Source organism: Macaca thibetana, chromosome 10 (genome assembly GCF_024542745.1).
Source record: "Macaca thibetana thibetana isolate TM-01 chromosome 10, ASM2454274v1, whole genome shotgun sequence".
NCBI lineage: Eukaryota > Metazoa > Chordata > Mammalia > Primates > Cercopithecidae > Macaca > Macaca thibetana.
In genome coordinates this window covers 75,998,029-76,012,633 of record NC_065587.1, presented here as the reverse complement: position 1 = coordinate 76,012,633, position 14,605 = coordinate 75,998,029, and positions in this window count along the sequence as shown.

Here is a 14,605-nt window from a genome sequence, read left to right as displayed (position 1 = left end):
CAGAACCTTCAGATGCAAATAGCCTTAGTCATTGAATCATCGTACAGAATACAGTCACTGATAAGAAACCCCTGCCTTGGACTATCGTATGATCAAGAAATAAACTATTTTATTTCTGATTTGAAAGACATAGTGAATGGTTTTAACAAATTAATATAGGGTAGTAGGGCTCAGTTGGAGGATTAAGTAACTGTTATGGATTGAATATTTGCATCTCCCTCCCCCAGCCTTTTATATGTTGAATCCTAACCCCTACAGTGGGGCCTTTGGGAGATGATTAGGTCATGAGAGAATCTCCCTTATGAATCGGATTAGTGTCCTTGTGAAAGAGACCCAAGAGAGATCCCTCACCCTCCACCATGTGAGGATACAATGATGTGAGGATACGGTGAGACGGCACTGTCTATGATCAAGAAAGTTGGCTCTCACCAAACACCAAATATGTTAACACTTTAACCTTGGACTTATCACTGTCCAGAACTATGGGAAATGAATGTATGTTGCTTATAAGCCACAGAGTTTATGGTGTTCTACGATAGCAGCCTGAATAAACTTAAGAGAGTACATTCAATTAATTATTTTAGTTTTGGACAGGTTGATGGTGAAGGGACACAGCAGAAGAGTAGCCACTCCTTGGCTCAGAATCCTGCAATGACTTCCTCTTTCATTTGGAGTACAGCCTAAAGCCTAAAGCCTGTACACTAGTACACGTGGACCTGCAGAATGTGTGCTCTACTGCCTCTCTGACTTCTACTCACTTGTAGGGATCTTTCACCTCCCTGATTAGTGGTATTCCTAGATATTTTATTCTTTTTTTGTGGCAATTGTGAAAGGGATTGTGTTCCTGATTTGGATCTTGGCTTGGCTGTTGGTGGTGTACAGAAATGCTAGTGATTTTTGTACATTGATTTTGTATCCTGGAACCTTGCTGAAGTTGTTTATTAGCTAAAGAATCTTTTGGCCCAGCCATCCCATTACTGGGTATATACCCAAAGGATTATAAATTATGCTGCTATAAAGACACATGCACACGTATGTTTATTGCAGCACTATTCACAATAGCAAAGACTTGGAATCAACCCAAATGTCCATCAGTGACAGATTGGATTAAGAAAATGTGGCACATATATACCATGGAATACTATGCAGCCATAAAAAAGGATGAGTTTGTGTCCTTTGTAGGGACATGGATGCAGCTGGAAACCATCATTCTTAGCAAACTATCGCAAGAACAGAAAACCAAACACCGCATGTTCTCACTCATAGGTGGGAACTGAACAATGAGATCACTTGGACTCAGGAAGGGGAACATCACACACCGGGGCCTATCATGGGGAGGGTGGAGGGGGGAGGGATTGCATTGGGAGTTATACCTGATGTAAATGACGAGTTGATGGGTGCTGACGAGTTGCTGGGTGCAGCACACCAACATGGCACAAGTATACATATGTAACAAACCTGCACGTTATGCACATGTACCCTAGAACTTAAAGTATAATAATAATAAATAAATTTAAAAAAAAAAAAGAATCTTTTGGGTGGAGACTATGGGCTTTTCTAGATATAGAATCATGTCTTTCTGCAATCAGGGATAATTTGACTTCCTTTCTTCCTATTTGGATGCCCTTCATTTATTTCTCTTGCCTGATTGCCCTGACCACAACTTCGAATACAGTGTTGAATAGGAGTGGTAAAAGAGGGCATCCTTGTCTTGTACTGGTTTTCAAGGGGAATGCTTCCAGCTTGTGTCTATTCAGTGTGATGTTGGCTGTGGGTTTGTCATACATGGCTATTATTATTTTTAGTTATGACCCTTCGATACCTAGTTTACTGATAATTTTTAACATGAAGGGATGTGAAATTTTATCAAAAGGCTTTTCTACATCTTTTTTTAAATTTGTCTTGAGACGGAGTCTCGCTCTGTCACTCAGGCTGGAGTGCAGTGGTGTGATCTCAGCTCACCACAAACTTTGCCTCCTGGGTTTATCCATTTCTTCTAGATTTTCTAGTTTATTTCTGTAGAGATGTTTATAGTATTCTCTGATGGTAGTTTGTATTTCTATGGAATCAGTGGTGATATTCCCTTTGTCATTTTTATTGTGTCTATTTGATTCTTCTCTCTTTTCTTCTTTATCAGTCTGGCTAGTGGTCTATTTTGTTAATCTTTTCAAAAAACCTGCTCCTGGATTCATGGAATTTTTTAAGGACTTTTCATGTCTCTATCTCCTTCAGTTCTGCTCTGATCTTAGTTATTTCTTGTCTTCTGCTAGCTTTTGAATTTGTTTGCTCTTGCTTGTCTAGTTCTTTTAATTGCAAGGTTAGGGTGTTGGTTCAGTCTTTCCTGCTTTCTCCTGTGGGCATTTAGTGCTATAAATTTCCCTCTAAACACTGCTTTAGCTGTGTCCCAGAGATTCTGGCATGTTGTGTCTTTGTTCTTGCTGGTTTCAAAGAACTTCTTTATTTCTGCCATAATTTCATTATTTACCCAGTAGTCATTCAGGAGAAGGTTATTCCATTTCCATTCCATAGTTTTGTGGTTTTGAGTGATTTTATTAATCCTGAGTTCTAATTTGATTGCACTGTGGGCTGAGAGACTCTTTCTTATGATTTCCATTCTTTTGCATTTGCTGAGTTGTTTTACAATATGTGTGATGTGGTGCTGAGAAGAATGTATGTTCTGTTCATTTGTGGTGGAGAGTTCTGTAGATGTCTATAAGGTCTGCTTGGTCCAGAGCTGAGTTCAAGTCCTGAATATCCTGGTTAATTTTCTTTCTCGTTGATGTAATATTGACAGTGGGGTGTTAAAGTCTCCCACTATTACTGTGTGAGAGTCTAAGTCTGTTTGTAGGTCTCTAAGAACTTGATTTATGAATCTGGATGCTCCTGTATTGGGTGCATATATATTTAGGATAGTTAGCTCTTCTCGTTGCATTGATCCCTTTACCATTATGTAATGCCCTTCTTTGTCTTTTTGATCTTTGTTGGTTTAAAGTCTGTTTTATCAGAGACTAGGATTGCAACCCTGCTTTTTTTTTCTTTTTTCCTTTTTTGTTTTCCATTTGCTTGGTAAATATTCCTCCATCCCTTTATCTTGACCCTGTATGTGTCTTTGCATGTGAGATGGGTCTCCTGAATACAGCACACCGATGGGTCTTGACTCTTTATCCAATTTGGCAGTCTGTGTATTTTAATTGCGGCATTTAGCTCATTTACATTTAAGGTTAATTTTGTTATGGGTGAATTTGATCCTGTCATTATGATGTTTATTATCCTGTTTATTTTGCCTGTTAGTTGATGCAGTTTCTTTATACTGTCGAGGGTCTTTACAATTTGGTATGTTTTTGCAGTGACTAGTACTGGTTTTTCCTTTCCATATTAGTGCTTCCTTCAGGTTCTCTTGTAAAGCAGGCCTGGTGGTGACAAAATCTCTCAGCATTTGCTTGTCTGTAAAGGATTTTATTTTTCCTTCACTTATGAAGCTTAGTTTGGCTGGATATGAAACTCTTGTTGAAAATTCTTTTCTTTAAGAATGTTGAATATTGGCCCCCACTCTCTTCTGGCTTGTAGGGTTTCTGCAGAGAGAGCCGCTGTTACGCTGATGGACTTCCCTTTGTGGGTAACCCCACCTTTCTCTCTGGCTGCCCTTAAAATATTTCCCTTCGTTTCAGCCTTGATGAATCTGATTATTATGGGTCTTCAGGTTGCTCTTCTTGAGGAGTATCTTTGTGGTGTTCTCTGTATTTCCTGAATTTGAATGTTGGCCTGTCTTGCTAGGTTTGGGACATTCTGGATAATATCCTGAAGAGTGTTTTACTGCTTGGTTCCATTCTCCCTGTCACTTTCAGGTATATCAGTCAAATGTAGGTTTGGTCTTTTCACACAATCCCATATTTCTTGGAGGCTTTGTTCATTCATTTTCATTCTTTTTGTCTAATCTTGTCTTCATGCTTTATTTCATTAAGTTGATATTCAGTCTCCGATATCCTTTCTTCCACTTGATCGATTTGGCTATTGAAGCTTGTGTATGCTTCATGAAGTTCTCATGCTGTGTTTTTCAGCTCCATCAGGTCATTTATGTTCTTCTCTAAACTGGTTATTCTAGCTAGCAATTCCTCTAACCTTTTTTTAAGGTTCTTAGCTTCCTTGCCTTGGGTTAGAATATTCTCCTTTAGCTGGGAGGAGAAGCCTACTTCTGTCAATTCGTCAAACTCATTCTCTATCCAGTTTTGTTCCCTTGCTGGCGGGGAGCTGTGATCCTTTGGAGGAGAAGAGGCATTCTGGTTTTTGGAATTTTCAGCATTTTTGTGCTGGTTTTTCCTCATCTGCATGGATTTATCTACTTTTGGTCTTTGATGTTGGTGACCTTCGGATGGGGTTTCTATGTGGACATCCTTTTTGTTGATATTGATGCTATTCCTTTATGTTTGTTAGATTTCCTTCTAACAGTCAGGTCCCTCTGCTGCAGGTCTGCTGGAGTTTTCTGGAGGTCCACTGTAGACCTGTTTGCCTAAGTATCACCAACAGAGGCTGCAGAATAGCAAACATTGCTGCCTGTTCCTTCCTTTGGAAGCTTCGTCCCAGAGGGGCACCTGCCAGATGCCAGCCAGAGCTCTCCTGTATGAGGTGTCTGTCAACCCCTGCTGGGATGTGTCTCCCAGTCAGGAGGCACGGGGGTCAGGGACCCACTTGAGGAGGCCGTCTGTTCCTTGGCAGAGTTTGAGTGCTGTGCTGGGAGATCTGCTGCTCTCTTCAGAGCTCGCAGGCAGGAATGTTTTTAAGTCTACTGAAGCTTCGCCCACAGCCGCCCTTTCCCCCAGGTGCTCTGTCCCAGGGAGGTGGGAGTTTTATCTAAAAGTCCCTGACTGGGGCTGCTGCCTTTCTTTCAGAGATGCACTGCCCAGAGAGAAGGAATCTAGAGAGGCAGTCTGGCTACAATGGCTTTGGAGAGCTGTGGTGGGCTCCGCCCAGTTCAAACTTCCCGGCAGCTTTTCACTGTGGTTTTGATTTGAATTATTCAGACAATTGGTGAGGCAGAGCACCTTCTCATTTATGTGCTGTTCATTTGTATATTTTCTTTGGCGGAGTTGTAGTTTCAAATTTATCCAAAAGAAAAATACACAAAAGAAAACAAAAATCTCTAGGTCTATGTAGTTTTACTGACAAATTCTACCAAGCATTTAAGAAAGAAATACTACCAATCTACACATCCTCTCCCAGAAAGTGAAAGCAGAGGATATACTTTTGAAATCATCCTGTGAGGCCAGCATTATCCTAATTCCAAAAGCAGATAGAGCATTACAAGGAAAAACTGCTATAAACCTTTATTGCTCATGATTATAGACACAAACATTCATAACAAATATTGACAGATAAAATTTAATAATATATGAAAAGCACAACAAATCACAATTAGTGGAGTTTATCCCAGGAGTACAAGGCGAGTTCATCATTCACCATTCATTGCAATTTACCATATTAAAATTGATACATTAGTACATGCAGAAAAAGCCTACAATAAAAGCAAACATACATTGTTTATGAAATGTTGACATATATTAACAATAACAATGCTTTCAAAATAAATTCTTATATTCTAATAAGAGATATGTATGAAAATACCTACAGCTCACATAATACTTAGTGGTGAAAGACTAATTGATTTCTCTTAAGCTCTACAACAAGGCAAGAATGGCTTCTCTCGCTATTCCTATTCGATATCAACCTGGAAGTTCTAGCTAGTTCAGTGAGGCAAGGAAAAATAAAAGGCATACATTGGAAAGGAAGAAATGAATCTATCCTTATTTATGGATAATATGATCATCTGTATAGAAAATTTCAAAGACTCTACAAAATATTCCTGGAACTAATGTGTGAATTTTGCACAGTCTTAGAGGATATAAGACTAACCAACCAAAGTCAAATGTATTGCTACTATATACCAGCATTAGCATTTGGAATCTGAAACTAAAATAATAAAATAATACTATTTATAATAGCACCCAAAACTGAACTACTTAGGAATAAGTCTAAATATACATAAGATCCATATATAAAAACCTACAAAACACTGATGAAAAACATAAAAGAAAACCTAAATAAGTGAAGAGCTATACTCTGCTCATGAACTGGAAGACTCAATATTAAGATGTTAGTACTCCTATATTTGTTCAGGAAAATCAATATAATCCCAATCAAAATTCAAGTAAACCATTTTGTAAACAGCAACAAGCAGATTTTAAAATTCCCTTCAAAAGTCAAGAAAATTGAAGTAGGTAAATAAATTCTGAAAAGCATGAATACATATATAGACTGGCATGTAAGTGGGGAACCAGACGTCTAAGATCAGCCCAAGTGGATCTGAAACTCACATCAGAGGAGGAGTTCAAAGGGGTTTGCCCCCTAATCCTCTTATAAAAAGGAAAAATGCAGGGGTCCTAGTTACGGTGGAAAACAGTAACACCAATTCATCAACAGATGATCTGCACTATAAAAATGTTAAAGTCCTACAGGCAGAAGAAATGTAAAACCAGATGGAAATATGAATCTCCCCACAGGAAGAAGAAAACCATAAATAGTAACTTCATGAGAAAATGTAAAATACTTGTTCTCTAAATATCCTTTAAGATATTGACTGTCTAAACAAAACAAGAGTATGTATATGGGGTTTATAACATATAAGTAAAATGTATGATAATAGCATAAAGCATGGGAGGGGAAAATTGAAGTATATTATCATAAGATTCATATACTGTATGTGAAGTAGTATAAAATGATTTGAAAGTAAAGATATATTACCATAAACCTGAATGCAACCACTAAAATAGCAAAACAAAGGATTAGAGCTAATCAGGCAAAAGGGGAAATTATAAAAAGAATGCATACCGTGTAATTCCATTTATGTAACATTTTAGGAAATGCCAACTAATGTACAGAAACAATAAACAGATCACTGGTTGTTTTGCAGTGGGGGGTTGCAAGGGAACTTGGGGAGAGAGTTGGAAGGAAGCTATTACCAAGGAGAATAAAGACAATTTTAGGGGTGATAGAACTATTCACAATAGTGATTGTGGGGTGATTTCAAGGATGTCAGAGAAAACAAGTTGGAAGCCAAACACTGAAGAGGTTTAGCACATCAAAGCATGATGGGTTTTTTAAACCACAAAATACAAGTGTGTGTAATAAACCTCTGTTGTTAAGATCAAATGGCTCCCTTTGCAACTCTTCAGGGTGACACCTGCACTCCCCTTGCTGAATAATAATCTATTTTGATGGATACCAGAGGAAGACTTCAGGAGTTCTTTTGCAGGCTCAGTAGAACAAATCTGGGTTCCCCAACAATATTCTAACAAGACTTTTAAGATTCCATTTAGTCTGTTTGGTTTGTAACTCAAATCGCTCAGATGAGATGTAGTATTTAGGCCACAGCCACCTGAAATTTGCCTGGGACCAAAACTCTGCCAGGCTGTGTGAAAAAGCATTTGAGATTTTCTAAATGTAGATAATAAAGACCATCTAGATTCCCATGGAAATACGGAAAAGGACCCTAACAAAAACTATACAAAGAAATATACATCTTTCACAGAGCCAGAGGGAAGGAACAAGCCAATTCAGATCAGTTAAAAAATAATAAATAAGTAAATGTTCAACTCAACTTTCTCAAAGAATAGAAGAGATGCAATTGGGGAGAACTGCGTTTTCCCTTCACATAAGCAGAGTTCAAAACCTTCAGTTATTTAGTGGTGTGAATGTGCAAATTTGGGTGACATATAGGTGCATTTGAAATTGAAGGAAGTGATAGTATTTAACTTCGATTTAGAAATAATACAGGAAGATTCAAAGGGCTTCCCAATTCTATGACTTTAAGAGAAAACATTCTCCCTCTCCAAAGCAAGGAATCCTGGTGTGCCCAGGATGGTTCAATGCAAGTGTCTTTATGCTGCTCCCCGTATGTTCATGAACAACTTTTTTTTTTTTTTTTTTAGGTAGGGTCTCACTCTGTCACTCAGGCTGGAGTGCAGTGTTGCTATCATCCCTTACTGCAGCCTCAACCTCCGGGGCTCAACTGACCCTCCCACTTTTGCCTCCCAGGTAGCTGGGACTACAGGCATAAGCCAAAATGCGTGGCTAATTTTTTTGTAGAGATGGGCTTTCATCATGTTGCCCAGGCTGGTCTTGGACTCCTGGGCTCAAGCACTATGCCCACCTCAGCCACCCAAAGTGCTGGGATTACAGGCATGAGCCACTGCGCCTAGCCATAAGCAACATTCTGATTTGCAAAAACTTACATTAATTTCTCTGAGTCACTGTCTCTATATCATGAACTGTTGACCTAGATCAAAAATGTTCAGTGGCAGGAGGAAGATGTAGATGTGTATAATATGAATAAAGCTTTCCATATAATTGCAGAGGCCACTGGACCAGCTGATTTCAGATGTGTACTCTATCAGTAATCTTCCACAGATCTTTTTTTTTTTTTTTTTTTTTTTTTTTTTTTTATCAACAATGTGGTCACCCTTTACTTGAATTATTAGAATAGCTTTCTGGGTAGTATAAAAATACCAGACGTTAGTATCTTCTTATGCCAATTTATACTCCAGCGAGTTCCTTGATCATGTGATTTATTTTTATACTTCTTTAAAGGATTAACTCCTAGTTTGTTTTTTACTGCATCAAAACTAAACTTCTCCCCTGGCTTATCCTACTCAGGTTTTTAAATCCACAATTTGTATCTGGACTTTCTTTCTTTCTTTTTTTAAAATATTACTTTAAGTTCCAGGATACAAGTGCAGAACATGTAGTTTTGTTACATAGGTATATGTGTGCCATGGTGGTTTGCTGCATCTGTCAACCCCTCATCTAGGTTTTAAGCCCCGCATGCATTAGCTATTTGTCCTAATACTCTCCCTCCCCTTGCCTCACACCCCTCAACTGGTCCCAGTGTGTGTCGTTCCTCTCTCTGAGTTCATGTGTTCTCATTTTTCAGTCCTTGCTTATGAGTGAAACACAAGCAGTGTTTGGTTTTCTGTTCCTGTGTTAGTTTGCTGAGGATGATGACTTCCAGCTTCATCCATGTCCCCACAAAGGACATGATCTCATTCCTTTTGATGACTGCATAGTATTCCATGGTTTATATATACCACATTTTCTTTATGCAGCCTATTTTATATGCATGTGGGTTGGTTCCATGTCTCTGCTATTGTAAATAGTGCTGTGGAGAAATAGGAATGCTTTTACACTGTTGGTTGGAATGTAAATTAGTTCAACCATTGTGGAAGACAGCATGGAGATTCCTCAAGGATTTAGAACCAGAACCAGCAATGCCATTATTGGGTATATACCCAAAGGAATATGAATATAAATCCTTCTACTCTAAAGACACGTGCACATGTATGTTTATTGTATCTGGACTTTCTAATCACTCTTTGTTTTAGAGGATTACCTATTTTTTGACCATCCCAGAGGATCCTTTCCTATTTACACTGAAAAGACCCTCCAAGAGGTAGCAAGTAGGTTTAGAAAAATTTATATGTAATCCTAGTGAAACAAATTTCCCATAAATTAGAAAAAGTTACTTATAATTTTAAAACCAGCCTATTATATTGTCAAGTGCTATCTCCTTACCTTACCCATAGGCAAAAGCAGATATTCCACAGACTTAAAAACAGGCTAAAGGACAATGAATATGAAAATTTGGGAAATTAAGGTATGTGTGCAGAAAAGCATGAGATAAGCCCTAAAACTATTTGTGTATTGATTCCAACATTTTCTCTTAATAGTTTTAGAGGCTGTTGACGAGAAGCTATAAGTGTCTGTAGAGTGTTTGTACATGTTATCAGTGTATGTGTATGTATGTGTATATATATGTGTACATATGTAGCATACATATACATACACACTGGGTACATACATATATATATACACATACACACTCTACATATGCATACATATATATCTACACATACACACAAACTCTATTGTGTCCATATAACACATTATGTACCTCTCACTTTACATTTTTGCCTCTTGGGATTAGAACTCAATGATAGTCCAAATGATTAAGTGGTCAAAAATTGGTAAAGAAGGATGATAAACAATGGCCTCAAAAATATTCACCTGGAATATACCAGACCGGAGTGATGGATTCCTGTGCAACAATCATCAATTTGAATAAGCTTCTATGTATATTAGCTTTGTGAACACCTTTAAAGGTTGAAAGTATCTTTAGGTTTATAAACTTTGTACTGGCCTCACCCTGATTTTCTGCCTGTTCTCTCTGTGTCCCATGTCTGGAACAGGAAAATCTAAATCCTTGTGACAGCATAGCCAGGAAAGGTGACATTAGTAACTTCATGTTGTCTTTCCTATATTGTGTAGATTTCCTTTCTTCTCCTCATATCAGAGCTAATGTAGAATACAATTGATTCAACTCAGTTTCACAAAATGATTGTGTTTAAAAGGGAATTTAGATATCACCTCACCTAACATGGCCATTTGATAGGAAAGTAAACGAGGCAAAGAGGGTTTAGACCATATTAAAAGGGTCAGGATTTAAAGCAAATCTTTGAAAGAGAAATAGTTTTCATTCAACTGTCCATATGTAATGTAGTGGTATAGACATTGTGGAATGAAAGTTCAACAACATTGCAGTCTGAAAGAAACGTGCACAGCTGAAATAGTTGTGAGACATGATTCATCTACATCTTTCTAGATTGCTCAATGATCCTTTTGCATCACAACCTTCAGAATTGAAGCAAGACAAATAATGGGCAATGGAAAGTGTACTTAGAGCAACAGTGGGCAGATATTTGAATCAGGTAAACTCAAGACAGTCCAGTGCCTGTTTTTTGCTCTATTTTAAAGCTTTTATGAAAGCTCCTTTACTCTTATTTCCAACCCTCCCATTTCTGAAATTTATATTTTATAAAACTCGACACAGAGATATAAAGAGCTAGATATAAATTTTAATTTTGGAATTACTATGTAAAGGATTGCTTAGGCTATGACACTCTGAAAAGACACATAGTTATATTTTATTCATTATCTATTTTCTTTATTTTTTTTTTTTTAACCAACAAGCAGTTAGACTGTCTATAGTTAGAATAAAAATGAGGTTGCTGCAAGGTCCTTTACAGAGACAACTCACTTCTCTAGACTTATGGCAGTAGGTCTGAATATGGATACCTTAATGGAGATATGAGTATTGTAGTGATATTGAAGGTGATGTACGGTCTGTCTACAGGGATGTTGACAGGTAGAAGTGCCATGGTTATTGGATCGTGAGAAATCAATAGTACTTTTCCTAGGATTGACACCTGAAATTCCATTTTTATGTAGGAGACGCCAATACCCGTGAGAACAAATTTACATATGTGAGTAGGCAAAGAGAGAAGAAAAGAGGACTGTGGAAATCTGAAGTGGAAACATATACAGAAACATGTAGAAAGAGATAGCTAGGGAATAAATGATGATCCAGTTCCATGACTTCAAAATTTAACCTAGCGTGTGCCTTGATGCTCCCTGTAATGTGTACAGAACAGATCGCCCGTGCCCATCAAAGCAGCAGCATTCTTGTTTGCCTTCAGGAATGGTACATTTTACCAGTCTGAGGACCTCATGCAGCTTTGCCTTTTCTTATTCACCTGTTACTCAAGATAAACCTGGTAATTAATATGTGTAGCATTTAGAACTGTAGAAAGCTTTGCTTTAAAAATTCTTTCTGAAACCACACCTGGAAGTCATGGATTATACTATCATTAGAAGGTACATCACAAGACAATGTTTAATTCATGATTGAGGAGGTGCAGGTCTCCTGAACAGACAGTGTATGTTTGTTAAATAATGCTGTGAAACCAGACATTTTCCTGTTTCGTCCTGTTTTGAAATATTCAAAATGATTTTTCCAGGCTTTACACATTTATTACTTTTAATAATGACTTTATTTGGATACCAATTATTTTCTTTGGGCTAGACAAGAAGTGTTAAGCCATATTTCTCCTGTAATTTAAGAATTTTTTTTAATGAATGTTAACTATGCTATTTTGTATATAGGATGAAATCCAAAAAAGCTGAAGTGGAGAGTTGGGAATGTTGTTTTGTGACAAGCTGAGACAGTTCTTCACCGTTTGTTTCCTACAAAGAACCCAAACAATAGGAAAATCTGCAATGTTGATTTCAGTGCTGAGAGATTTTCATTTTATAAAGCTCAAATTAATATGGCAAGAAATGCTTTGGAGAAAACAAACATGTGCCTAAGATATGAGGGGTGCTGATAATCTGTGTTTTAAGCTTAACATTCTGGCTTGGTCCTATACCAGTAGGTTTGATAATCACTGTTCATTTCAGTCATGTCTGCCAGCTGACACTTGCAACTTCCTCCCTCCACTCTCACTGAGGTAGAGTATTTTTAATACATTGACACAGTGTAGAAATTTCACAGAAGTTTTAACTCACCTGGCTGTGGGAGAACTTTTAAATTGATAGAGTCGATGTCTGCTGGTAATATGAGCGTAACCACATGGAAAGCCTTGCAACAACTGCAAAGTCCTTCCACATCTATTCCCTGATGCCTACCATTCCACTAGGGGTTGGTGGAGACATTTATTTAAATAGATATAAATCGCAGGTGCCATTTAAACAGCTGTTGAATTCAGGGAAAACACCTGATTGGGTATTTTATATTTAAAACATGTTTGCCCTAGGATAAAAATAACTGAAAATCTGTCTTTTAAAAAGAAGTTGTTTAGAGAGATGAGAAGAAAGTTGGGGTGAAAAGGGAAGACATAAGAGGGGAGAAAAGACAGGACAAGGGAAAGAAAATGGAAAAGATTAGAGAGAAGGGAGACTGGATAAAGGAGAGAGTGGATAGGGTAAGAAGGGAGAGATGAAAGAATCGAGAAACTGAAGAAGAGAGGCAGGAGTAAAACTGGGAAAGGAAAGAATGATGAAGGAAACCAGGAAAGGAGGTAGGATCTTCCAATAGTGAATAAAAATGCTCCGTGCATGGCGTCTGAAGATGGATAAAAAACAGCTTTAGCTCAGGTGTGACAGTCTACCATAAGCATCCACATTTTAAAGAAGCACCAAGACATGTTCTCAGGGAGAGGAAGATCGATTTTCCAGGAGTCAAAATGTTAATGACTGGCTTCCCTCTGCATGGATGTTTCCTCAGGCTGCCTTTTGGTTACTTCTTCCAGATGGGTAGTTCCAAGAGACTGTGTAGGGGGTTATATAAGTTTGCTTGGGCTGTCATAGCAAAATACCACAGGCTCAGTGGCTTAAGTAACAAAAATACACATTCTCACCGTTCTGGAAGCTGGAACGCCAAGATCAAGGTGCCAGCAGGGGTGATTTCCTATGAGGACCCCAGAGGATGGGTCTGCTTCCACACCTTTCTCCTTGGCTGGCTGGACTCTTGCCGCCTCCTCAACATGGTTATTTACCCCTCTGTGCACGGCTCTCTTGGCATCTTTTCCTTTCCTTCTAAAGACGCCAGTCAGGTTGGCCTTACTCTAATGTCCTCATTTTAATGTAATCACGTCTTTTAGAATCTTATCTTCAAATACTGTCACATTCTGAAGTACTGCAGCTTGAGACTTTAACACATGAATTTGGGGACACAATTCAGGCCATAATAGTGGTAGCAGGGGAGTAAAAATCATAGAGAGAACATCTGGGTTCACTTCTGGCTTTTCTTGCAATTATAACTCAGAAAATGGCTCTGCTGATCTCAGGCTGCACATATTCTGTTTTTGATGCCCCATTTTCAAACATTTTCAAAGAGAGTACAGTGAAGTGGAAAGTATGCTGACTGCAAATAGCTAGCTTTTAGTCTTAGCTCTGTAATCTATTGGCTGTGTGACCTTATTCTGTTTAATTAACTTCTCTGAGACTTGGTTTCTCCCTGGGTAAAATAAAACTATTAATTGTTTGCTACAAAACAGGGTTGATCTAGGTTAAATCTTAAGTGAGAGAACATTCTTTAAAAAATCTAAAAATTCTAATATTCAATTTAGAGCTTAGGAATACATTTTATTAGTTTACTTTTTAAAATTATTTTGAAAATGTGACACATGTACATGGTAATAGAAAACATTCAAACAGTACAAAAATATACACAGTAAAATCTTGGTCTCCCACCTCCCATCACTGGGCTCCCATTCCCAGAGTTAACTGCCTGTTAGGTGCTTCTTGTTCATTCTTCCAGGATGAGTCAATGTGGATATGCATAGATATATATTTTCTTTTTATTTACACAAATGTGATAGCATGCTGTACACATTATTCTACACCTTGAATTTTGCCCTTAATATGTTTTGGAGGTTAGCCCATGCCTACACATATGAAACCAACTAACTCTTTTTAACCAGTTGCATAGTAGTATTTGTATGGATGCACTATCAATAAAAAAAAAATATGCTCTATGAATGAGCCATAGGTTATTCTTTAGATTTTTGCTGTAGTGAACTTGAAAAAAATACTGTAGTGAATATTCTTCAACATGTGTCTTTATGTACATATATGTGTATTTGTAAGATAAATTCCTAAAATAAGTATTTTACTCAAAAAAAAAAAAATCTAAAAATACCCTGGAAAGCCTCTATATACA